Below are 26,224 nucleotides of genomic sequence, written 5' to 3' on the forward strand. Positions count from 1 at the left end.
CGGGAGTCCAGTATCCGGCGGACTGTGTAGGCTGGCTGGCCGTCAATGATCCTGGGAGGTGGCGGGGGTCTGCGTGGGGGGGCAAAGGGAGAAGACAAGACAGGTTTAATAAGTGAAACATGGAAAGTGGGGTTAATTCTAAGGGAACGAGGGAGAACCAAACGATAAGACACAGGGTTAACCTTTCTAGCAATGCGGAAAGGGCCGATGTATCTCTGGGAAAGCTTCTTGGACTCGACCCGGAGGGGCAGGTTCTTAGTGGCCAACCAAACTCTCTGACCAGCTCGGAAACTAGGGGCCGTCCGGCGGTGGCGATTAGCCTGACTTTGGTATCTCTGGGAGGTCCGAAGGAGGGCACGCCTGGCCTTCTTCCAGGTCCGCCTACAGCGTTGGACAAAGCGCTGGGCCGAGGGAACACCAACTTGCGCCTCCTCCTCTGGAAATAATGGAGGGTTGTAACCGAACTGGCATTCGAAGGGGGACAATCCGGTGGCTGAGGACTGGAGGGTGTTGTGGGCATATTCAGCCCAAATGATATAGGTGGCCCAAGACGTGGGATTACTGGCCGCCATACACCGCAGGGTGGTCTCCAGATCCTGATTAATCCGTTCCGTTTGACCATTAGACTCTGGATGGAACCCCGACGATAGGCTGGCTGTGGCCCCAACAAGCCTGCAGAAGGCCCCCCAAAACCGGGACGAGAATTGGGGACCTCGGTCAGAGACCACGTCCAGGGGAATACCAAATATCCGGAAGACATGGTTCATGAGGAGCTCAGCAGTCTCCTTAGCCGAGGGCAGCTTGGGCAGGGGAATAAACCGGGCAGCCTTAGAGAAACGGTCTACCACCACTAGGATGACGGTGTTGCCCTGGGATAGAGGAAGTCCCGTAACAAAGTCCAGAGAAAGGTGTGACCATGGCCTTCGAGGAACAGGTAAGGGATGGAGCAGTCCCTGGGGTCGCTGGCGTGTCGACTCTCCCTGGTTGCACACAGGGCAGGCCTCAACATAAACCTGCACGTCCTTCTTGATGGACGGCCACCAAAACCGCCGTCGGAGGAACTCCAGTGTGCGAGCACTGCCTGGATGGCATGTCAAGGGCGACTCATGACCCCACTGCAAGACGCGGGCCCGAACAGAGAGAGGAACGTACAGGCGACCGGCAGGACCACCGCCTGGATCGGGCTCATGGACAAGAGCTTCTCGTACCCCTCTTTCTAGTTCCCACTGAAGAGGTGCGACGATCCTAGACCTCGGAATAATCGATGCCAAGGGCTTCTCTCGTACCTCGGGAGAATAGACTCGAGACAGGGCATCCGGCTTGACGTTCTTGGTGCCAGGTCGGTAAGACAGGAGGAACTGGAATCGATTAAAGAAAAGGGACCATCGTGCTTGCCGAGGGTTCATCCGCTTAGCCTGTTGGAGATATTCCAGGTTCTTGTGGTCCGTGAGAACCTGGAAAGGGTGCTGAGCCCCCTCAAGCCAATGGCGCCACTCCTCCAAGGCCAGTTTTACCGCAAGCAACTCTAGATCCCCCACGTGGTAGTTGCGCTCGGCCTCAGACAGGCGGCGAGACATGAAGGCACAAGGGTGTAATCTCCCATCCGCACCCCTCTGTGACAGGACGGCTCCCACCCCCACCTCTGAGGCGTCCACCTCCACCACGAAAGGTCTTTCTGGGTCAGGGGTCACCAGAATCGGAGCAGAAGTGAAGCGGCGCTTGAGATCCTCGAAGGCCCCTGCTGCTTCCGGACCCCAGAGAATCTTGGTCCCTCCCCCCTTGGTAAGCGTCGTCAAGGGGGCTACCACCGAGCTGAAATTCTTGATGAACTTCCGATAGAAGTTAGAAAAGCCAATGAACCGTTGAACCTCCTTGACCGTGGCAGGTGTGGGCCAATCGTGGACCGCCTTGACCTTCTTGGGATCCATCTCTAGGTGCCCGGGAGTGACAATAAACCCGAGAAACTGAGTCTGAGAAACATGAAATTCACACTTCTCAGGCTTAACGTAGAGGTGATTGTCAAGGAGCCTCTGGAGAACCCGGCTAACATGCCCCTCATGCTCCTTCAGTGACCTCGAGAAGATGAGGATATCGTCCAGGTACACGAAGACGAACAGATTAAGCATATCCCGGAGAACATCATTAATCAGGGCTTGGAATACTGCGGGGGCATTGGTGAGCCCGAACGGCATCACCCGATATTCATAGTGCCCCGTGGGCGTGTTGAACGCCGTCTTCCATTCGTCTCCTTGCCGGATCCGCACGAGATGGTAAGCATTGCGGAGATCCAGCTTAGTAAAAATGGAAGCCCCTTGAAGCAGCTCAAAAGCAGTGGCCATGAGAGGAAGGGGGTATCGATTCCGAACCGTGATCTTGTTGAGTCCCCGGTAATCAATACAAGGCCTAAGACCCCCGTCTTTCTTTTCAACAAAAAAGAAGCCCGCCCCAGCCGGGGAAGTAGAGGCATAGATGAGGCCGGCTGCCAAGGACTCCTTAATGTAGGTGTCCATAGCTGCGTGCTCGGGGGAGGACAAGGAAAAGATCCGACCTCTAGGAGGGCAGCACCCAGGGAGTAGATCAATGGCACAGTCATACGTGCGATGAGGCGGTAAGGCAGTAGCCCGGGCCTTGCTGAACACTGCCTTGAACCGATGGTAAACACTGGGGACTCGGGAGACGTCAACAGACTCTTGAAACTGGGTACTAGGGGCTGAGGGACTCTGAAGCATGCAGGTGAGTTGGCAAGTGGGACCCCAGCTTAGAATGGTGCCAGTAGGCCAGTCGATCTGGGGATTATGTCTGCATAGCCAAGGGTGACCCAGGATAATAGGATACTCGGGAGAGTCAATAAGATAGAAGGTCTCCTCCTGCTGGTGTTGAGAGATGGTAAGTCGCAGGGACTGAGTCGCCTCGGTAACCTTTCCTGGTTCCAGAGGTCTGCCATCTAAGGCTGTAACTGCCTGGGGTTGAGGAAGTAGTTGGGTAGGGATCTTAAGTTCCTTAGCCAAGGTTACATCCAGGAAATCACCTGCGGCACCGGAATCGATCATAGCCTGGACCCGATGCTGGTGGCCCCCCCAGGACAGAGTGGCTGGAATAGCCAGGACAGCGTTAGTAGGAGGCGCTCTAATTCTCCCCATCACAGCCCTCCTGTAGCTGGGCGGGGACAGGCGTTTCCCGAAAGCTCGGGGCAAGTGGAGCGGAAGTGGCCGGCAACCCCGCAGTAGAGGCACCGACGCTCCCTCATGCGACGTTCCCTTTCGTTGGGAGAAAGCCTGGAACGGCCTAACTGCATGCTCTCCGGGGAATCCTGGAGCAGTTCAGGAGCCGGGGAAGCTCTGAATGACGGAGTCCAAACAGGAGAAACAGAGCTGCTCAGAGGAACTTGGGACTGAGACACCTGACGGCGAGCCGTTCTCCGCTCTCTTAGACGATTGTCCAGGCGGATGGCCAAGGCTATGAGGGACTCGAGATCTCCAGCTGGTTCCCGGGTGGCTAACTCATCTTGAAGGGGCTCAGATAACCCTCCCTGAAAGCAGACCCTCAGCGCTTCATCATTCCATCCGCTCCTTGCTGCTATGGTCCGGAACTCAATGGCAAAATCTGCCGTGCTTCGGGGGCCCTGACGGAGAGACAGTAGGCGCTTGGAAGCCTCCCGCCCACTGACAGGATGATCGAACACCCGCTTGAACTCTTCTACAAATGCAGCGTGGGAGTCACAACAGGCCTCCTGGGACTGCCACACCGCAGAAGCCCAGGCGAGCGCCTTGTCTGAAAGAAGGGTAATGATGTAGGCAATCTTGGAACGGTCTGTGGGAAAACTTGAGGGTTGGAGCTCGAAGGTGAGGGAGCATTGGGTGAGGAAACCCTGGCAAGAGCTTGGATCCCCAGAAAAGGGCTTGGGAGGTGGTAGTCGGGGCTCCGCCAACCGAGAAGGCCTGTCGTCACTGGGGGGTGACCTGGGGGAAGGGAGAGGACCAGGGAGGCGTTCAAAGAGCTGGCGGAGGGAACTCATCATTTCGGCCAGGAGTTGAGAATGACTAGCCATCAGCTCCTCTTGTCGGCTGAGAACGGCTTCATGGCGCTGGAAAGAAGCCTCATGTCGAGTGATCACCGCCAACAGGTCCTGGGAACTGAGTGTTTCTGGGTCCATGAGTGCCTTGGTTATTCTGTCACAAGCCGGGCTAGAACTCCGGTCTCAGATGTGGAAAGCTGGGGGTACTACCCCTTAGCCACAGAGGAGGTGTTGTAGGACCCAAATGAAACACCCAAGGCAATACTCCAGGTAAGTTGATTTAATGTTCCAAAACAGGAGGCAAAACAAAACAACTCCACGAGGGGAGAAAAACAAACTAAAGATAACTTCGAACAGCTTACTAGGACAGACACGGTGGGACAAAGCAGGAGACACATAGTCAGGACGCAATAACCAAGTGAGAAACAAGGGGAAAACACACAGCTAAAATACTAAAGGGAAAACAAGGCACAGGTGACCTGGATCAAACTAATGAGGACACACGAGGAAGAACTAAGGCAGAGGGGAACACAGCTGACCTCTAGAGGCCCGGAGACAAACAGGAGAAGCAGGAAGCTGACAGGGGGATGTTCAAAGTTTCTGATATTTTTTTATAACCCAACCCTGATCTGTACTTCTCCACAACTTTGTCCCTGACCTGTTTGGAGAGCTCCTTGGTCTTCATGGTGCCGCTTGCTTGGTGGTGCCCCTTGCTTAGTGGTGTTGCAGACTCTGGGGCCTTTCAGAACAGGTGTATATACACTGATATCATGTGACACTTAGATTGCACACAGGTGGACTTTATTTAACTAATTATGTGATTTCTGAAGGAAATTGGTTGCACCAGGTCTTATTTAGGGGCTTCATAGCAAAGGGGGTGAATTCACATGCACGCACCAATTTTCCGTTACTGATTTCTTTGAAAAAAAATTAACAAGTTATTTTTTTCATTTCACTACACACATAGTCATACTGTAGGCAACCAGACCTGTAGGCATTGAATGGGATGCCTAAAGGTTCAGTAACATAAAAATTAAAAAAAGTATATTGCATTATGATTAGGTTCTATTAACTCAGAGATTGATTCTATGGCCCTCACAATGGTGTGATAAATATCTGTCACTGCAGTCTGGATGATATATGATAAGAGGCAGCTAAGCTGTTACTGATAGTGGTCCTCCCTCCCTGCACCTCCTGACACCGTCTGGGCCTCTCCTACAATAGGAGCCTCTCAGAGGACTTACTGATAGTGGTCCTCCCTCCCTGCACCTACTGAGACCGTCTGGGCCTCTCCTACAATAGGAGCCTCTCAGAGGACTTACTGATAGTGGTCCTCCCTCCCTGCACCTACTGAGACCGTCTGGGCCTCTCCTACAATAGGAGCCTCTCAGAGGACTTATTCAAAAGAAAAGACCAAGAAAGACAAAAGGCTCTATTTGAACAAACCTAACGCAATGGTAAATCTAAGCGCAGGCGCTAGCGCTATAGGTTCAGGGGTGTGTCAGAAATATTTTTGCTATTTTCACTATCACAATTATTGGCGCACTTGCTGGCGATGGCGTGAAAGGGCTGAGTTTTGATGAATAAACAAGTTGTAGGTGTGTCTAGGCTTGGCCCCTCACTGGCCAATCAGAACGTGCTCCATGGCAAAATATGTGGTTGCTTCAGGTTGTGTATTTACGGTGTTTTATGTATTGCCTTGGAATCAACACCAATTCCAATGTTAGTCTGTTATAGTTTGTTAAATGGCTTTCAGAAACGAAATAACAAAATGTAGACCTTGCCATCTTTGCTAAATAGGTTAACTTGAACCCATTTGCAGTCCACATTGTTCTAAGTAATTGCATGGCTTCAATAGCATTCACACTGATATATGGGCTAGGCCTACTGTAAATTGCATTATGGCTGAACATGGACATGCCAAACATTGTCAATAAGCAAGATTAAATTAATGATTGATAATGCCTAAAAAGAGAACCAATAATTTGAATGAAATTCTAAACAAAACGAAACAACAACTTGTTTTAAATCGGCTATGTCACACTTACAGGCACCGTCATTTCTCCCCGTGGGCATATAATATTAAAACAACACAGACTATGGAGGGTTTTACGCACATCCAAAATGGGATCTGCATGACTAAAATAATGTGGGCCTGCCTATGATGCATAGATAAAAAGGGAATGTCAGCTCACTCTTTCACTCCTCTCAAACTTGATATTTGAATAAAGCTTTGATGATTAAGATTTATTTCCAAGTGGTCTCAGGAGCCAAACCCTTTATCGACAGTCTTGAATAGTTCACGATTGCATTGGGCAGACCAAAAAAAGCCTTAATTGAGAGGAGTGGAGGCTATGCTTGGTTTTTAATAAAATAAAACAAAATGGGAAAAAACATTAGTTTTTTATGTTTCTACATTAAGTATACAGGCACCAAACGCACATTAGGCTACTCTTGTTCCATGCGCATATGGGCAGTGTGCATCACGGCTGGAAAGGCTGCATTTCCGCTGTCAGAATTCATGCCATAACCAACTGCGTTACCGCTAAAACCAGCTTTTGGTTGGTCTTAAATATACCTATTAGCGCTGCCTGAAATTAGCACTTTAGTATGAAATTGCATACTAACACGTGTTTGACACTAGCGCCACCTAAACGCCAGCCTAAAAAAGAGTCCAAAAGATGGTATGAAGGACAGGTCAGTTAGAGATTGGGGAGAAAAAAGGATGGTTCAAACACTGAAATGATGCAGCTCTAACTGGGGAACCCACAAGGGTGATGTGGCGATGGAGGAAAAGTGAGCAGTAGTCATCTTGTGTACCTAGGATGCTCACCCACTGGAGATGACTCAGGCTTTTACAGTATCACGCTGCACACACAGTCACAATATGTCTGATTACAGTCCAAGTGCGTTGGCAGAGAAGGGATTAACCATTAACAGCAGCAGCTGCAGTGGTAGTAGTGAATTCCTCTTTGTCTAAAAGGACAGATGATCTGTACAAGAAGCAAGGAGCACCCAAACATCCATTCAATAGTGCCATGTACCATTCAACTTAGCAATAGGCCAGGTAGGGGACTGTATTAGTCTGTGTAACTCCTTTGTAAGATAAAAAGGTTGTCTGTAGGTTTTAGCTTCTTAATGCACTAATTCCATTACTCAGTGAGGTATTCATCACTGTACTGAATGAGAGAATAAGGGGTTCTGTATGATTGAGCTCTAGCAGTATGATTGAGCAGGCCTGTCTCCTACCTGCTTATCCTGCCATGCACAAAACTAAACACAGGACAGAATTATGAAATGTCATTACGATAGCAGAATGCTGTGTGACATCCATCAACACACGGAGCGGAGGTCCTCAATCAATGACTGAATAAATTACTGATAAGCACTATGCATGTTTCCTCCAGCACTTCAACCTATACACCGTGAAATAATCATTGAACCTACCATTTAAAAACGATCATCTATTCTAACATTCAGATATTATCAGTTGAATGACAGGAGCTAATCTAACCCATCCGACCGTCCATAATACTGTACATGAGAAAGAACAATAGAATAAATGCTACACACATCGAGTTCCAGGAAAGTGAGCAGTAAAGACAGCCGGTTAGAACTTCATAATAATTCAAACGCATGTCATTCCCATTAGCCCAGAGAGTAGGCCCATACATCGACAATGGTACTCTAGTGTTCCTCCCCTTCTCCTCTCCTCTTCTGTCCTCACTCGTATCTCATCCCTCTCTCCTCTTTTCTCATCCCTCTTTCCTCTCCACCGTAGAGAGCAGCAAGGAGGGACACTAGGGTCAGAGAAAGAGATACTGTGGATACTGTATATACAGAGAGAGAGAGAGAGAGAGAGAGAGAGAGAGAGAGGGCAGAGCAGAGCTAACTGATTATAATAGGCCCTGTGGGGGAGGGGGGTGTTTGTAGTGGAGAATCCCTGCAACCTGCTGTAGGCTAAATGCTCTACATGAGACACATACAATGTGAGAAAACATTGATTAGAAGTTACGTGTTGTAATCGTATGTATTTGAGAGAGTGAGAGAGAAAGAGAGAGAAAGAGAAAGAGAGGAGAGGGAGAGAGAGGGAAGAGGGAAGATGAGAGCGAAAGAGAGAGGCGCAGCAGAAGAAGTGTGAGCATCTCACCCCAGTGAGGGGTCTCCTCTCACTCTCCATTGCTCCCTCCTTATCTCTGCAGGGCTGATCAATAATTAACAGCTGTACATGATGCTCTAATGACCTTTAATACCCATTTAGGAGATAACACCATAACACCATAACACCTGGGGTATGAGACTGACTGGACCTCCACTCCTCATACAAAACCTCTCATCACCTTATCGCCTATTACCGTCTCTCTCTCTTAACTCCCTCTCTCAAGTTTTTCACTCTCTCTCTCTCCTCTATTTATCTCTCTCTCTTTATTTTTTATCTCGCTCAGGTTTATTAAAATGCACTCCTTTTTTGTCTCGGTAAATTCCCTTCCTCTTCTTTCCTCTCTCCCTCTCTTTCCCTCTGTCAGTCTCACTGTCTCTACTTTAAATTAAGCATATCCTCTCTTCTTTCCCTTTCTTGACACATTCATCCACTCATCCTTACTCCCTGAAGGTAGCCGTCTACCATATTCCATATACCATCGTCCTCTCCTCTCCTCTCCTCTCCTCTCCTCTCCTCTCCTCTCCTCTCCTCTCCTCTCCTCTCCTCTCCTCTCCTCTCCTCTCCTCTCCTCTCCTCTCCTCTCCTCTCCTCTCCTCTCCTCTACTGCTGAATGCTGAATGCTGAATGGTGTGGAAACCTCAACGATAACACATCTATACATCTCAGAGAGTGAGCAGTAAAGACAGCGACTTAGAACATCAATAATTAAAACACAAGTTATTCCCATTAGCCCAGGGAGTAGGCCCAAAAATAGATAGTGTTCCTCCCCCTCTCCTCTCCTCTTCTGTCCTCACTCGTATCTCATCCCTCTCTCCTCTTTTCTCATCCCTCTTTTCTCTCCTCAATAGAGAGCAGCAAGGAGGGACAATGGGGGCAGAGTGAGATATATACTGTATATACACAGAGAGAGAGATAAAGAGAGAGAGAGAGAGAGAGCAGAGATAGAGAGAGTGAGAGAGAGAGAGAGAGAGAGCGAGAGAGCGAGAGAGAGAGAGAGAGAGAGAGAGAGAGAGAGAGAGAGAGAGAGAGAGAGAGAGAGAGAGAGAGAGAGAGAGAGAGAGAGCAGAGAGCAGAGAGCAGAGCATAGCTAACTGATTATGATAGGCCCCGAGGGGAGGCAGGATTTAAAGCCATGTGCTAAGGGGTTTGAGTGGGGAGTGAAAGTCCCTGGTGTCTGCTTACTTACACTTCACTTTGACAGCAGTGAAAAGGCCACTCTCTAACTCACAGCCACTTAAGCGTTAAACTAAACAAAGTGCGAGCTAAGAATATGTTATCTGTGTAAACATGAAACGTCTAAAAAAGGCAGTAAGATGATCCCTTGACCATATAGGGAACAGAAGAGACGGTTGAGAAAAGGAAGAGCTTCCCTCTTTCTCTCTGCATGATAATAAATTGCATAGAGGATATGTAGTGGGGGGCTGAAATTGAAACAGCCCTTTCCCCGTGACGTCCCATCAGTCAGTGGGAGACCTCTCATTATTCCACTGACTCACTGTCCCCCCAGCCTACCCCCCCCCCCCCCCCCTCCCCCTACCCCCGCCTGCCGGCGTCTCTCCCCTGTCAGGCCAGTCGCCTGTCTGACTGCTGCTGCTGCTAGTGTCAACCCCCAGCCCCAGCCCCAGCCCCTGCACCACAACCACCATCCATCCATGTCCTTCATGACACTGGGCCTAATGTACTGTTTCTATGCTGTTTATACAGACAGCCTATGGCATTCAGAGAGAAGACACAGGAAAATAGACATTTGGTTGTCCACACAATGTTGAAATTGGCCTTCGGCTTCAGATAAATTACACTGAAAGGACATTAGAAACATTAAAGGATTTTAAGGGCACTTTGTCATCGAGATACTGTAGTTCCTAGACAACTCATCTCAACTGCTCTTGCCAGGGCTAGAGTAGCAGTGTCATTAAAACACATGTTCATCTCTCCATGCACAGATTGCTGTGTGTATATACTTTATGTAGCAGAATTGTCTGAGAAGAAACATTGCCTCTGCCATTGTCATAGAAAGACACTCTATAAGTAACCTCAGGTTAAGTATCCTGAAGGCTGGAGATCATCGTGACTCCTTCATTCTGCATGTTGACATGCGACTGAGTGTGCGAGCAGAGCGGAGAGGGACGGTGGTCTTCGGGAGCAGAAAAGGCAAAATATTTAATTTGTCTGTCCTACATGTCCCGCAGCGCAGCAGGGAGCACGACAGTAGCGTGTCCTTGGACTTAGCCAATCACCTAACGCATGGCTCGGCTCAAGGCTCAGCATCCGCCCCAGCGGAGCGAGTGGAGAAGAGGTCCAGGGAATTATAATCCCCTGACGCTTTCCAGTTCCCATGCGGCCATGCTGGCTGGGTAAATACATTTAGACTTATGTGTGGATAATCTGGGACTGGGGCTGACTGGGGGACACCTGCAGGGTTGGGGTTCAGGGGTTGTGTACATTTACTGAGTGATCTGAGAGATGGAGAGAGTGAGAAAGAGAGAGAGAGAGAGAGAGAGAGAGAGAGAGAGAGAGAGAGAGAGAGAGAGAGAGAGAGAGAGAGAGAGAGAGAGAGAGAGAGAGAGAGAGAGAGAGAGAGAGAGAGCGAGAGAGAGAGAGAGAGAGAGAGAAAGAGAGAGACAGACAGACAGAGAGAGAGAGAGAGAGAGACAGAGCGAGAGAGAGATTGAGAGAGAGAGATGGAGAGAGAGATATTTCACTTGCTTTGGCAATGTAAACATATGTTTCCCATGCCAATAAAGCCCCTTAAATTGAAATTGAATTGAGATAGAGATAGAGCGAGAGAGAGATGAGAGAGAGATGGAGAGAGAGATGGAGAGAGAGAGAGATTAATAGAGAGAGAGAGAGAGAGAGAGAGAGACAGAGAGAGAGAGAGAGAGAGAGAGAGAGAGAGAGAGAGAGAGAGAGAGAGAGAGAGAGACAGAGAGAGAGAGAGAGAGAGAGAGAGAGAGAGAGAGAGAGAGAGAGAGAGAGAGAGAGATTAATAGAGAGAGAGAGAGAGAGAGAGAGAGACAGAGAGAGAGAGAGAGAGAGAGAGAGAGAGAGAGAGAGAGAGAGAGAGGGTGGATGTGATTCAGTGAGTGCTGTACAGTGTAGTGTTATCAGTGTTGCTGTAATCACTACAGTTATATAACAGAGTTAGAGCCGGACTCACTGGATCCACAGGCCAGACCTACTCTACGTCCTAAATGACACCCTATCCCCTGTATAGTACACTACTTTTTACTTTATAAAACACCGACTAGACAGCTAGCACATTACAGTCTTTGGCTAAAATACTGCTAGCGGTATGTGGTACCGCAATGATGCACGTGACAGAAACTGAGCATTAATTTTTCACAATTATGTCCATTGATACTCCCGTTTTAGTAGGGTCTGCTCTGTTCAACATTTTTGGTTGTTGAGACATAAAAACGTTCCTCTATTACACTAAATTTGAATTAATCAAAAGAATGGCCTAAACTCAACAAAGGTGAGTGTGCGAGTTGTGTGTGTGATTTATTTAAGAATGCATTGTTTTGAATTGTAATGATCCAACCGAAGCCAGGCGTGCGGGTTGTCCGCTTTGACGCCTCGCTCAATTAGAACATGTCTCTATTTTTGCGTTTTAATCACTGCCGCTGTAGTCGCACAAAACAATACAAATGTTGTCATTATTAACTTTTTTCCGAGCTCATTTGAATTGGAAGAGGTAGCTAAGGATTGAGGCTTTACCATACATGCTAAATTAGACACATTTATCCACGTATGGAAACACAACATCGCTATCAGCAAAGATGATTGGAGATATGGACTATCCTGCTAGCATACAGTCACTGCTCTGCCTGTCCCGTCCTTTCAACCCACCTCGCTCTGCTTGCTCCGCCCGCCGGCTTCTGGTGAGTTTTTCCGCTTAATTCGATATATCGCCCAGCCCTACATGGACATCCGACAGCCGGAGAGGCCAAAGAACACCGCCCACACACACACACTTAAAAAAATCTCTTCAGTCTGTTTGTGACAGCGGTCAAGCCCATCACAGTCAATCATGTGGATGGGTACACCAGATGGAAACTTGTTAAAACTCTTTACTTTGATGTGTTATTAAGTTCACACAGCCTACAAGATAAACAGTGTTTTGTTTTGTAGTGTTCCAGATTATGTGATGTACAGGGCGAGTTTCCAAAACATGGAGCCAAATAGCTGTTGAGAAGCGTAATCTGAACGATCTCCTAAGGCTTCTCCTAACACTCTCTCTCTTGTCAACCATCGGTCCAGTCCTTCACACACAGGTCTCAGGAGCCTACATGGCCTTGTAGATATCTCCCATAGCTGGGAGGGAGTTGGCAAGTCTCTAAACAACACCAAAACACATCTATCATCTCACAAATGAGCGAGCACAACATCAATCTGATTGTCAAAAAATACTCCCCACCAGACCCATTCACCTCAGAGCATTTCACAGGACCTCAGGACAATGGATCCCAGCCTCCCCCTTACAGAATACACCACGGATCATCAACTAGATTCAGCCGTGGGACGATTTTTTCTTGAGCGGATGGTCAGGGGGTCGGAACATAGTAACAAATAATTTGTAGACTGCAAAAAGCCCAAACAGATGTATTTGACTAAAACATAATCATTTCAAACCTTGCTTAAGGTACATTTGTATACGATCACATATATCTCTCTATTATGCGTGGGAATACTTTGGAAAATATTTCCAAAATTAAAATCACTTGGAGCTGATTTGCTGGTGTTTTTACAGTCTTTATGTCCAACAATAAACAATAACAATTAAATATTTGTTTTGCCTTATAAATCTTGGGGGGCCAAATTAAATCACCAATTGTGGAACCCTGGAATACACTATAATACAGTGTACCATGTTAACATGTAGTCTAAACTACTGGCCCATTCATTATTTGCATTAGGCTACTACTCTACACATCATTATCTCAATGTTTTTGTATTGGCAGTGCTGCATTTTTTATGTTTCACACTGAAGAAAAATATGATATTTTCATCTCTCTTTTACTACATCCTGTTTTCCCAGTTAGATTCAATAAAAATGACATCCTGGGATGGATATTATAGTGGAAATGCTGATACCTCTGTTTTTCTGGTACCTTCCCTTCAGGGCAGTTAGTATGAGGCTGTGATTAGGAGGGCAATGAGCTGGTGGAGGAGAGGAGGGGAGAGAGGGCGAGAGGCGAGGGAGAGAAGAGGCGAGGGAGATGAGAGGCAAGGGATAGGAGAGGAAAGAGGGGGAGAGGAGAGGAAAGAGGGGGAGAGGAGAGGGGTCCGGGGACTGAATGGTGGGGAGGGGAGGTTAACGAGAGACTGAGACACAGCAAGACCACTGGTCTGGTCCTCTGGGCATTAGGGATCTGCTGTTTCAGCATCCACCAGGCCCATCCACCCACTGATCAGGGATTTAACGGGGTCTTTCACCCCACCACCGTGCAGCCTTACTGGGGCAGGGCAGGGGTCTGGCTGGATGGATGGACTGACTGTGGGATATGGATGGGAGGGTTACGAAAGTGAGGAGGTTAATAGACTAGGACTGATCCACTGATTCACTGTAAGAGTGAGCTGGAGCTCCATGGCTCAGCTCTAACCTTTCCTTCTGAAGGGGACTAACAGGATGGATCAGCTCTAAGCTTCTCTCCTTCTGAAGGGGACTAACATGATGGATCAGCCCTAATCTTCTCTCCTTCTGAAGGGGACTAACAGGATGGATCAGCTCTAAGCTTCTCTCCTTCTGAAGGGGACTAACAGGATGGATCAGCTCTAAGCTTCTCTCCTTCTGAAGGGGACTAACAGGATGGATCAGCTCTAAGCTTCTCTCCTTCTGAAGGGGACTAACAGGATGGATCAGCTCTAAGCTTCTCTCCTTCTGAACGGGACTAACAGGATGGATCAGCTCTAAGCTTCTCTCCTTCTGAAGGGGACTAACATGATGGATCAGCTCTAAGCTTCTCTCCTTCTGAAGGGGACTAACAGGATGGATCAGCTCTAAGCTTCTCTCCTTCTGAAGGGGACTAACATGATGGATCAGCTCTAAGCTTCTCTCCTTCTGAAGGGGACTAACATGATGGATCAGCTCTAAGCTTCTCTCCTTCTGAAGGGGACTAACATGATGGATCAGCTCTAAGCTTCTCTCCTTCTGAAGGGGACTAACATGATGGATCAGCTCTAAGCTTCTCTCCTTCTGAAGGGGACTAACAGGATGGATCAGCTCTAAGCTTCTCTCCTTCTGAAGGGGACTAACAGGATGGATCAGCTCTAAGCTTCTCTCCTTCTGAAGGGGACTAACAGGATGGATCAGCTCTAAGCTTCTCTCCTTCTGAAGGGGACTAACAAGATGGATCAGCTCTAAGCTTCTCTCCTTCTGAAGGGGACTAACAGGATGGATCAGCTCTAAGCTTCTCTCCTTCTGAAGGGGACTAACAGGATGGATCAGCTCTAAACTTCTCTCCTTCTGAAGGGGACTAACAGGATGGATCAGCTCTAAGCTTCTCTCCTTCTGAAGGGGACTAACAGGATGGATCAGCCCTAAACTTCTCTCCTTCTGAAGGGGACTAACAGGATGGATCAACTCTAAGCTTCTCTCCTTCTGAAGGGGACTAACAGGATGGATCAACTCTAAGCTTCTCTCCTTCTGAAGGGGACTAACAGGATGGATCAGCTCTAAGCTTCTCTCCTTCTGAAGGGGACTAACAGGATGGATCAGCTCTAAGCTTCTCTCCTTCTGAAGGGGACTAACAGGATGGATCAGCCCTAATATTCTCTCCTTCTGAAGGGGACTAACAGGATGGATCAGCCCTAATCTTCTCTCCTTCTGAAAGGGACTAACAGGATGGATCAGCCCTAATCTTCTCTCCTTCTGAAGGGGACTAACAGGATGGATCAGCCCTAATCTTCTCTCCTTCTGAAGGGGACTAACAGGATGGATCAGCCCTAATCTTCTCTCCTTCTGAATGGGACTAACAGGATGGATCAGCCCTAATCTTCTCTCCTTCTGAAGGGGACTAACAGGATGGATCAGCCCTAATCTTCTCTCCTTCTGAAGGGGACTGACAGGCAGACACAGGCTGCTTATAATAGTGTGTGTATGGCAATGCGAGGAATGCTTGGTTAGAAGCAGTAAAAGCAGCCCTCCAAGGTAACTTTAGGAAATTGTCTAGTTTAATTTAGTGATTGTGAGTTGAGTTAGTACTAGACTAGAGGCTATGTTGCAACTTCCACCAGTAGAGTGCACTGTGGAGATGACAGAGCACTGGTCAGTGTTACAAAATAATGGGATTTTGTACAACAACATCATTGGCAAAGAATACACTGGCTTGACTGTCCTGTCTGTATGTAATTGGTACATGCGTGTGTGAATGCACACGTGTGTGTGTGTGTGTGTGTGTGTGTGCGTGCGTATCTGACCATGTACTTGAGAGAATGACTAAGAGTGTGTGGCCCCGCGAGTGCAGATGCTCATATTCCAGCACAGAGAGCACCGTGAATCTCACTTTTGTAGCACTGTGCCAGCACTCAGATAAATGACATCTTTGCATTCAAATGGGGTATTTAGAGAACACCAGAGTGGGAGGCATCCGTCATCCCTCACTCCTTCTCTCTCTGTCTCTGGCCTCTCTGATAGAGTGCGTCTGACAATTTCTCCCCTTTGGCGACAGATGATTTGTGTGAGGAGTTGATCCAGGCTCCTGCTCTCTTTCTCCTATGTGAAGCCCTTGTCACAGACAGGGGGATGTAGCGATGAGAGGTTTATGTTTCAGAGGGTTGAGAAGCCTTGGTATATCATGGTGGGTACTCCTCCTCACAGAGAAGGCACTGTAAATTGAATTTAAATGTGGATTAATGACTCCCCCGCAACCCTAACAAACACTGGTGAACACACATATGTACGCACACATAAGCACACACCACACAAAAACATTTCCTAACCCACATCCCTACGCGTCAGTAATACACTGAATCATACGTATCTCACCCAGTCACACAGACTGCTTTCTTTTCATTTATCAGGCTACTTAATAGCTACTTAAAAACCCATTAAAAACACCATAGGAGATCACTTTTATACTCTCTCGGTCTTCCCTCCCCCAGTCTATGAAAACAAGCATGCTGAGAGGATAAGTGAGCAGCTAATCCCACCAGATACTGCCCCCCACAATAAAAACACCTGACCAGCGGTGCCTGTAACAAACCACCAATTTGAATTGTGCCTGCTCTAACCTATCCCCACAGTGTTAGTATTTGTATTTGTATTTATTATGGAGCCCCATTAGCTGATGCCAAGGCAGCAGCTACTCTTCCTGGGGTCCAGCAAAATTAAGGCAGTTATACATTTTAAAAACATTACAATTCATTCATAACAGATTTCACAACATATTAAGTGGGTGCCCTCAGGCTTCTACTCTACCACCACATATCTATAACACAAAATCCATGTGTACATGTATGTTATCGTGTGTTTGTATGCATATGTCCCCGCTGTTCCATAAGGTGTATTTTTATCTGTTTTTAAAAAATCGAATTTTACTGCTGGCATGAGTTACTTGATGTGAAAGTGCTGTGGCCACATCCACCCTGCTCTTCCTCTGGCTCAGTCTGCATTGTGTGGGTGTTGAGGTTGGCGGATCAGCACTCTATTGTCTCTGTGGGCCTGTATGTGATGTGTTTACAGCAGGGTTTGAGTCACGGACTGGATGGACAGAGCCCCAATTCTATTAAACCAAACTCTGCATCCGGTGGGTTGCGGGGATAGCTCAAAACATCCTATTTTTTGTTGTGCTGAAAGAATGCAGCTCATTTGGATTCGTGCAGCTCAGCAAAGCAACATATAATGTGTGAAACCAAAAGAACGTGGACTTCAAGCAAATGCAACAGCTCTCATTCAGAAAGAATGTTGTTTTGACTAATCCCACGGTCCTGGTAGCCCATTCTGATTGAATAGGGCCTCTACTAACCCCATAGGCATCTGGTTCAACACCACAGCTCAACCACAGCTCTGTTTCAACAAGGAGGACATTATCCCACATACAGTAAGTACCAATAAACAGGCATATCAAGCCATAAAACCACCCAATCACAGGGCAGTAAACACATTGATAACTGTCTAACTGGCTGTAACTGAACGCACATAAACGCCATTAGCTCATAGCCAAGCCTATCAACCTATCAATATAGAATCTATACACTGAGCGGATTAGAAAGGCATGTGCCAGGGGGTAATAAACCTTTTTATGATGTTTATTTCCCGTACTGAGACCTTGGGCTGCTGAGACAACCCATATGTCACTGTCACTACACAGGGTCAACCCTATAGCACACATATCCCCTGGGGCTGGGGGGAGGGGTCTTCTATAGTAGACAATCAACAGCCACACTGTTAAACAGGACCTCTGACTTATTGGCTCATTAAAGAACATAATATAATATAATAATAATATGCCATTTAGCAGACGCTTTTATCCAAGCGACTTACAGTCATGCGTGCATACATTTTTGTGTATGGGTGGTCCCGGGGATCGAACACACTACCTTGGCGTTACAAGCACCGAGCTCTACCAGCTGAGCTACAGAGGACCACCAGGGCATATACATACATCACCCCCTCAGGCTGATTGTGAAATTTCTCCCTCCATCCTTACATCCCTCCATCCCTTCATCCCTCTCCAGAAAAAGGTCATGAGTTGTAGCGTGTCTATAATGAGTCATGTGTGGTTTGAAACAAAGATCACACCCATAGCAGAAATGTCAAAGAACAGACTGTCTGTCCTCAGAGATTTCTAGTCAATCATTGATAGATCTGATTATAATGGCGCCGGAGGAGATGGCTGCCGTTTTACGGCCCCCTAACCAATTGTGCTATTATGTGTGTTTTTTCAAGTTATTTGTCATTTATTCTGTACATAATGTTTCTGCCACAGTATCTTATGACCAAAAAGAGCTTCTGGATATCAGGACAGCGATTACTCACCTCGTGTTGGACAAAGATTTTTTCTTCAACGAGTTGGACGCGAAGGATATTCTACAGACACCCGACAAGGCCCAAATCCCAGTCATTCGCATGCGAAAGAGACGGAGATATCATGGAAGTAGGTTGGGGTGCCTTGTAAGGATCCAACGGCGAGCGAGTACTCTGCCTTTACCATCAGTCCTATTAGCCAACGTACAATCATTGGAAAACAAAATAGATGACCTACGATCACGGATATCCTACCAACAGGACATTAAAAACTGTAATATCTTATGTTCCACCGAGTCGTGGCTGAACGACGATATCCTGGCGGGATATACGCTACATCGGCAGAATAGATTGGCTGACTCCGGTAAGACAAGGGGTGGCGGACTGTGTATATTTGTAAACAACAGCTGGGGCACGAAATCTAATACTAAGGAAGTCTCGAGGTTTTGCTCGCCTGAGGTAGAGTATCTCATGATAAGCTGTAGACCACACTATTTACCAGAGAGTTTTCATCTATATTTTTCGTAGCTGTCTATTTACCACCACAAACCGACTGCACTCAATGAGCTGTATAAGGCCATAAGCAAACAGGAAAACGCTCATCCAGAGGCAGCGCTCCTAGTGGCCGGGTACTTAATGCAGAGAAACTTAAATCTGTTCTACCTAATGTCTACCAGCATGTTAAATGTGCAACCAGAGAAAAAAGAACTCTAGACCACCTTTACTCCACACACAGAGACACGTACAAAGCTCTCTATTTGGCAAATCTGACGCGAGCTGCCCAGTGACACGAGCCTACCAGACGAGCAAAATCATGTCTATGCTCGCTTCGAGGCAAGCAACACTGAAGCATGCATGAGAGCATCAGCTGTTCCGGATGAATATGTGATCGTGCTCTCCGTAGCCGATATGAGTAAGACTTTTAAGCAGGTCAACATTCACAAGGCCGCAGGGCCAGACGGATTACCAGGACGTGTACTCCGAGCATGCGCTGACCAACTGGCAAGTGTCTTCACTGACATTTTCAACATGTCCCTGACTGAGTCTGTAATACCAACATGTTTCAAGCAGACCACCATAGTCCCTGTGCCCAACAAAAACTAAGATAACCAGCCTAAATTACTACCGACCCGTAGCACTCACGTCTGTAGCCATGAAGTGCTTTGAAAGGCTGATCATGGCTCACATCAACACCATTATCCCAGAAACCCTAGACCTACTCCAATTTGCATACCACCCCAACAGATCCACAGATTATGCAATTTCTATTGCACTCCACACTGCCCTTTCCCACCTGGACAAGAGGAACACTTACTTGAGAATGCAATTCATTGACTACAGCTCAGCGTTCAACACCATAGTGCCCTCAAAGCTCATCACTAAGCTAAGGACCCTGGGACTAAACACCTCCATCTGCAACTGGATCCTGGACTTCCTGTTCACACATGACTGCATGACCAGACACGACTCCAACACCATCATTACGTTTGCAGACGACACAACAGTGGTAAGCCTGATCACCGACAATGATGAGACAGCCTATAGGGAGGAGGACAGAGACCTGGCCGTGTGGTGCCAGGATAACAACCTCTCCCTCAACGTGATCAAGACAAAGGAGATGATTGTGGACTACAGGAGAAAAAAAAGTGGACTGAGCACGCCCCCATTCTCATCAACGGGGCTGTAGTGGAACAGGTTGAGAGCTTCAAGTTCAATGGTGTCCACATCACCAACAAATTATCATGGTCCAAACACACCAAGACAGTCGTGAAGAGGGCACAACAAATCCTATTCCCCCTCAGGAGACTGAAAAGATTTGGCATGGGTCCTCAGATCCTCAAAAAGTTATACAGTTGCACCATCGAGAGCATCCTGACTGGTTGCATCACTGCCTGGTATGGCAACTGCTTGGCCTCCGACCGCAAGGCACTACAGAGGGTAGTGCGTACGGCCCAGTACATCACTAAAGCCAAGCTTCCTGCCATCCAGGACCTCTATACCAGGCGGTGTCAGAGGAAGGCCCTAAAAATTGTCAAAGACTCCAGCCACCCTAGTCATACACTGTTCTCTCTGCTACCGGAGCGCCAAGTCTAGGTCCAAAAGGCTTCTTAATAGCTTCTACCCCCATGCCATAAAACCCCTTGAACGGCTATTCATGGCTACCCGGACTATTTGCATTACAGGTACCCCTGTATATAGCCTCACAACTTTTATTTTATTTTACTCATCTATTTTTTACTTAACACTTATTTTTCTTAAAACTGTATTGTCGGTTAATGGCTTGTAAGTAAGCATTTCACTGTATTCGGCGCATGTGGCAAGTAACATTTGATTTGATTTGATGGACCAGGCCAAACTGCGGTGCCTATTCTCTCGACAGCCAAGAGACTTGACAACACAGCGCTAGTATTCACTAAGTATTCACACCTTCCTATCCTTGTTAAGGTTAGAGGACCAATGTAATGTGTGACTGTGAATGTGAAGTATAGCTAGTACAAAGGGTGAAAAGGTTAGCTGTTTTCACAGGCCCAAGGTGTAACAAAGAACGCTGAAGCTGTAGCATGCAAAGGAGTGCAGTGATGCATACACAAGATGACTTATTTTATGCCGTTGGCCATTTTGTCTTTCTTCCTAATTTGGTGAAACACTTGGTACTGGTTTAATGTAGATGACACGTGTAACCTTGCTTGTCATAACAAAGACATTAGCAGGTCATCATGTGACAGGCCTTAGGGAGGTGAGAGACAGGAAGTCAGGAACAACAACATAGAGGGCTGCTGTTGGAGGAAAACACTTTAAAATAGCTCCTCATTTCACTAAAGGCAAAGCAAAGCTATGAAGCACACTGGAAATGGGTGTTGTACGACCAACAATATGATGTAACGTTAGAAGATTTACAGTATGTCGCTTTAATAAGCCCTCTAGGTCTTTATTGTAAAGGGCATATTAAAAGGAAATATTATGGTTGAAGATTATTCACTGTGTGAAGATGATGATGCACGAAGAACTAGCCGATCCTTCCACTGCATATCCCTTTCTCACATAAATAAAACTTAACAGTCAGATATCAATGATGCAGTGTGTGTAACTCTTCTCCCTTGGTACTCTATAGTCCTGTCCTGTCAGTATAAGCAGTGAGCTGAGTCTCTGTGTGATATCCTGTTCAGCCTCACATTGGAGCGCTAGTGTTGTTTCTCTTCATTTCCCTCATTGGAGATAACAGATAAAGCCTTTTCCAGGGGCACAGGTGCTAGTTGATAAGCAGTACCTTTTCAGCCTGCCTGCCTGCCTGCCTGCCTGTCTGCCTGCTTGTTTGTTTGTCTGTCTGTCTGACTGTATGTGTGTCTGTCTATCTGTCTATCTATCTGTCTGCCTGTCTGTTTATCTGTCTGTCTGTCTGCCACTCCAAGGCTAGGTTGTTTGGAAAAGACAGATCGCAGTTTAGATTGTAGAGCGGGGGAGTGATTTAAAGAAGTTATATGCTGTATCATTCAGCTTAATGATCTGGCTGGGTATTGGGAGGATGTTACTGCTCCCCTCCGCTCTCCCTTACTCTTATAAAACTATATTCACTGGACTTTATCAGTGAATACAGTGAAGGAAAAAAGTATTTGATCCCCTGCTGATTTTGTAAGTTTGCCCACTGACAAATAAATTATCAGTCTATAATTTTAATGGGAGGTTTATTTGAACAGTGAGAGACAGAATAACAACAAAAAAATCCAGAAAAACGCATGTCAAAAATGTTAGAAATTGATTTGCATTTTAATGAGGGAAATAAGTATTTGACCCCTCTGCAAAACATGACTTAGTACTTGGTGGCAAAACCCTTGTTGGCAATCACAGAGGTCAGATGTTTCTTGTAGTTGGCCACCAGGTTTGCACACATCTCAGGAGGGATTTTGTCCCACTCCTCTTTGCAGATCTTCTCCAAGTCATTAAGGTTTCGAGGCTGACGTTTGGCAACTTGAACCTTCAGCTCCTTCCACAGATTTTCTATGGGATTAAGGTCTGGAGACTGGCTAGGCCACACCAAGACCTTAATGTGCTTCTTCTTGAGCCACTCCTTTGTTGCCTTGTGCCGTGTGTTTTGGGTCATTGTCATGCTGGAATACCCATCCATGACCCATTTTCAATGCCCTGGCTGAGGGAAGGAGGTTCTCACCCAAGATTTGACGGTACATGGCCCCGTCCATCGTCCCTTTGATGCGGTGAAGTTGTCCTGTCCCCTTAGCAGAAAAACACCCCCAAAGCATAATGTTTCCACCTCCATGTTTGACGGTGGGGATGGTGTTCTTGGGGTCATAGGCAGCATTCCTCCTCCTCCAAAAACGGCGAGTTGAGTTGATGCCAAAGAGCTCCATTTTGGTCTCATCTGACCACAACACTTTCACCCAGTTCTCCTCTGAATCATTCAGATGTTCATTGGCAAACTTACGACAGGCATGTATATGTGCTTTCTTGAGCAGGGGGACCTTGTTGGCGCTGCAGGATTTCAGTCCTTCACAGCATAGTGTGTTACCAATTGTTCTTGGTGACTATGGTCCCAGCTGCCTTGAGATCACTGACAAGATCCTCCCGTGTAGTTCTGGGCTGATTCCTCACCGTTCTCATGATCATTGCAACTCCACGAGGTGAGATCTTGCATGGAGCCACAGGCCGAGGGATATTGACAGTTATTTTGTGTTTCTTCCATTTGCGAATAATCACACCAACTGTTGTCACCTTATCACCAAGCTGCTTGGCGATGGTCTTGTAGCCCATTCCAGCCTTGTGTAGGTTTACAATCTTGTCCCTGACATCCTTGGAGAGCTCTTTGGTCTTGGCCATGGTGGAGAGTTTGGAATCTGATTGATTGATTGCTTCTGTGGACAGGTGTCTTTTATACATGTAACAAGCTGAGATTAGGAGTACTCCCTTTATACTCCTGTATAATAGACACCTGGGAGCCAGAAATCTTTCTGATTGAGAGGGGGTCAAATACTTATTTCCCTCATTAAAATGCAAATCTATTTATAACATTTTTGACATGCGTTTTTCTGGATTTTTTTGTTGTTATTCTGTCTCTCACTGTTCAAATAAACCTACCATTAAAATTATAGACTGATCATTTCTTTGTCAGTGGGCAAACGTACAAAATCAGCAGGGGATCAAATACTTTTTTCCCTCACTGTAGTTTACTCGCTCTCCTTAAATTACTTTCAGTGTGTTTTTCATGTAGGCTAAGTATTAGGTTGTGTTGATCTGTTAATCATACACAACAGATCAGCTCGTGAAATTAACCAAGGCAAGAAAGCACAATATGGAAAACATACACTATAGACAGTACCAGTCAAAAGTTTGGACACACCTACTCATTCAAGGGTTTTCTTTATTTTTACTATTTTCTACATTGTAGAATAATAGTGAAGACATCAAAACTATAAAATAACACATATGGAATAATGTAGTAACCAAAAAAGTGTTAAATAAATCAAAATATATTTTATATTTGAGATTCTTCAAATAGCCACCCTTGATGACAGCTTTGCACACTCTTGGCATTTTATCAACCAGCTTCACCTGGATTGCTTTTCCAACAGTCTTGAAGGAGTTCCCACATATGCTGAGCACTTGTTGACTGCTTTTCCTTCACTCTGCGGTCTGACTCATCCCAAACCATCTCAATTGGGTTGAGGTCGGGGGATTGTGGAGGCCAGGTCATCTGATGCAGCACTCCATCACTCTCCTTCTTGGTCAAATAGCCCTTACACAGCCTGGAGGTGTGTTGGGTCATTGTCCTGTTGAAAAACAAATGATAGTCCCACAAACCCAAACCAGATGGGATGGCATATCGCTGCAGACCCCTGCTGGTTAAGTGTGCCTTGAATTATAAATAAATCACAGACAGTGTCACCAGCAAAGCACCCCCACACCATAACACCTCCTCCTCCATGCTTTACGGTGGGAACTACACATGTGGAGATAATCCGTTCACCCACACCGTGTCTCACAAAAACACGGCGGTGGGACACAAAAATCTCAAATTTGGACTCCAGACCAAAGGACACATTTCCACCGGTCTAATGTCCATTGCTCATGTTTCTTGGCCCAAGCAGGTCTATTCTTCTTGTTGGTGTCCTTTAGTAGTGGTTTCTTAGCAGCAATTCGACCATAAAGGCCTGATTCACACAGTCCCCTCTGAACAGTTGATGTTGAGATGTGTCTGTGACTTGAACTCTGTGAAGCATTTATTTGCGCTGCAATTTCTGAGGCTTGTAACTCTAATGAACTTATCCTCTGCAGCAGAGGTAACTCTGGGTCTTCCATTCCTGTGGCGGTCCTCATGAGAGCCAGTTTCATCATAGCTCTTGATGGTTCTTGCGACTGCACTTGAAGAAACTTTCAAAGTTCTTGAAATGTTTCGTATTGACTGACCTTCATGTCTTAAAGTAATGGACTGTTGTTTGTCTTTGATTATTTGAGCTGTTCTTGCCATAATATGGACTTGGTCTTTTACCAAATAGGGCTATCTTCTGTATACCCCCCCTACCTTGTCACAACACAACTGATTGGCTCAAACACATTAAGAAGGAAAGAAATTGCACAAATTAACTTTTAACAAGGCACACCTGTTAATTGAAATGCATTCCAGGTGACTACCTCATGAAGTTGGTTGAGAGAATGCCAAGAGTGTGCAAAGCTGTCATCAAGGCAAAGGGTGGCTATTTGAAGAATCTAAAAAATATAAAACACTTTTTTGGTTACTACATGATTCCATATGTGTTATTTCATAGTTGTGATGTCTTCACTATTATTCAACAACGTAACAAATAGTAAAAATAAAGAAAAACCCTTGAATGAGTAGCTGTGTCCAAACTTTTGATTGGTAGTGTATACAAAAGTATGTGGACACCCCTTTAACTGAGTGGATTCGGCTATTTCAGCCACACCCGTTGCTGACAGGTGTATAAAATCGAGCACACAGCCATGCATCGCCATAGACAAACATTGGCAGTAGAATGGCCTGTACTGCAGAGCTCAGTGACTTTCAATGTGGCACCGTCATAGGATGCCACCTTTCCAACAAGTCAGTTCGTCAATTGTATGCCCTGCTAGAGCTGCTCCGGTCAACTGTAAGTGCTGTTATTGTGAAATGGAAACGTCGAGGAGCAACAACGGCTAATCGGGAGCTTCATGAAATGGGTTTCCATGGGCGAGCAGCCGCACACAAGCCTAAGATCACCATGCGCAATTCCAAGCGTCAGCTGGAGTGGTGTTAAGCTCGCCGTCATTGGACTCTGGAGCAGTGGAAACGCGTTCTCTGGAGTGATGAATCACGCTTCACCATCTGGCAGTCCGACGGATGAATCTAGGTTTGGCGGATACAAGGAGAACGCTAGCTGCCCAAATGCATTGTGCCAACTGTAAAGTTTGGTGGAGGAGGAATAATGGTCTGGGGCTGTATTTCACAGTTCGTGCTAGGTCCCTTAGTTCCAGTGAACGGAAATCTTAACGCTACAGCATGCAATGACATTCTAGACGATTCTGTGCTTCCAAATTTGTGGCAACAGTTTGGGGAAGGCCCTTTCCTGTTTCAGCATGACAATGCATGACAATGTCCCCGTGCACAGAGCAAGAAGAACTTGACAGAGCCCTGACCTCAACCCCATCGAACACCTTTGGCATGAATTGGAACGCCGACTGCGAGCCAGGCGTAATCGCCCAACATCAGTGCCCGACCTCACTAATGTTCTTGTGGCTGAATGGAAGCAAGTCCCCGCAGAAATGTTCCAACATCTAGTGGAAAGCCTTCCCAGAAGAGTGGAGACTGCTATAGCAGCAAAGGGGGTGCCAACTCCATGTTAATGCCCATGATTTTGGAATGAGATGTTCGACGAGCAGGTGCCCACATACTTTTGGTAATGTAGTGTGTATAAAACCATCAATATGAGGAACATATTGGATACCCTATTCCTCTACACATTCTCTCTGCTGTATGGTGGAACCACATACTGTACAGTAGTTGTTTTCTGGGTTCTTTGTTTTCTTCCTTTCTCTAGGCGTCAGGTTTAGATACCTGTTTAGATACCTGCAGGCT

At 46.6% G+C, this 26,224-nt stretch overlaps 1 pseudogene across 1 annotated transcript in view; it reads left to right on the forward strand.

Moving 5' to 3' along the window:
- The window catches only part of LOC311106773 (syntaxin-binding protein 5-like), a 50,286-nt pseudogene that overhangs the window by 11,708 nt on the left and 12,354 nt on the right, over positions 1-26,224 (forward strand). The window lies entirely within an intron of this gene.

This window comes from Coregonus lavaretus, assembly GCF_964263955.1.
Source record: "Coregonus lavaretus genome assembly, chromosome: 31".
NCBI classification, from domain to species: domain Eukaryota; kingdom Metazoa; phylum Chordata; class Actinopteri; order Salmoniformes; family Salmonidae; genus Coregonus; species Coregonus lavaretus.